The following is a 1880-nucleotide window of genomic DNA, read 5'->3' as shown; positions in this document are numbered from 1 at the left end:
TCTTGGCACTTATTGAACTGTCCACACAGCTGCAATGATTATAATGTGTGGTAACCATGGGTATAAGCATACAAAATGTAGGTTGCAGCTAGTTAATGTTTACAGATGTATAACATCTTAGTAGTTCATTTACTCTTTTGTAATATAACTAGCAGCTCTGTTACTTTACAGGCTACTACTTAATGGATACAAAGCCCAATAAGTGTAATTTGATGCCTTTTATTTTTGTTTTGTTCTGTTTCACTTCTAGTGTCCTAGCACAGTTATGCCACTTTATAAAAACGAAGGATATCTCATGGATCCTAACAGCACAGCGGGGACTTCATCTAAGGCCATCTTGACTGCATGTGAGACTACAGAATTTGTGTAATTCATGCTTGGGGGAAAAGTTGTAGTGTACCAAATTGAAGCCTCGAGAAAAGAATGCTTGGCAAGGATATATGAAAAACATCGCAGTAACTGAATAACTCGGTAGTTACATTTTGCAGTCACTTTAAACAAAGGTGACAGCTAGTTACAGTTACAAGACATTTTTACGGAAAAGTTACTAGCCACACTTACAAATTACTAGCTCAGGAATTCCACACTTGAGGACACCTAGAAGTTGCCCTACAGCGACTCGAGCAATATTGTTGCTCACACCCCAACCCCTCAGAGTACAGACAATATAGACCTCGGATGACTGCTCAGTATCGATATCTTCAGGCGAACCCCAGCTTGCGACATCGACGAAATGATGAGGTGCAAACATCTCACTTGTAATGAACTGCACTGAATGAAACTCATAATGAGCATCAACGGGTGGAATTGTTTAGAGACCTGGTACTGTTTGAGGAGTATTGCTACTAGCACTATCGCCAGGAGAGCCATTATCGAATAGCACGTTTGCGTCAACAGAGGTGGGATGTGGAATAAACAAACAAGGCCTGCTTGTCGTGTGTGGCATCAATGGTTGAGGAAGAGAGACAACACCAACAAACGAACCTACAAACTGACACTGTTATCCTTGGCAATACGTTTGTGCTCCTTGTGCGTTATGCTTCTTCGGTCTTCCCCTCTACCCGCCATATCAAATTTGTCTAAGTAAGTGTCAAAACTTCTATTTTTGAGTAGTTGACATGCAGTTATTACCGTTCGGGAGAACCACTGGATATGTGATAGACTGGTGTGGCATTGTTCGCTGAGAATATGAAGAAAAAGAAAAGGGGTGTTAACATATATGCAAAACTTCGAAGCTCTACTTGATGAAGATATTTTCTTAACAAGAAAAGATGTGCAGTGTACAAACTGCAGAAGATTTGATACAATTCGCATGACACCCTCTCACTTGGGTGGCACAATACGTGGTATCATGTATATTTTGCAACTTAAGATTTTGCAATATGCGCTGCACAGACCTGACACAGACCTGTTTCTGAACTAAGACACACATACTGCACATACCATACTTGTCAGTGAGAAGCAGTATGCTAAGGCAGCGGACCACATTCAGGAACAAACTTGATCGACGAGCTACACACAACATGTGGGACATGGTTCTTCGACTCCTTTCACGCCTATTTACGCGTATGGCGCCACGACGAAAAGACCAGTAACAACACCAGCTCCTAGCAGAATGGTGACATGCACTTACAAATAAATTTTTACTGAATTGCTTACAACATGTTATATCCCAAAATTTGCGTGTATAAAAAATGAGCTTCACTACCCAGTCAAAAAAGGAATGGGTCCAATTGGAAATTTGAATTAGTACCAATAGGACTCAACAGGACCAGAACGAAAGCCAATTGAATTTTTTAATTCCAACTGGATGTCCAGTTGGAAATTTTAAAACCAATTGGGAAGTCCAACTGGCCCTTTGGACTCCAGTTGCACAGCCA

Source organism: Ornithodoros turicata, chromosome 2, assembly GCF_037126465.1.
Source record: "Ornithodoros turicata isolate Travis chromosome 2, ASM3712646v1, whole genome shotgun sequence".
Classification (NCBI taxonomy): Eukaryota; Metazoa; Arthropoda; class Arachnida; order Ixodida; family Argasidae; genus Ornithodoros; species Ornithodoros turicata.
Note: the sequence above shows the minus strand (reverse complement) of the source record.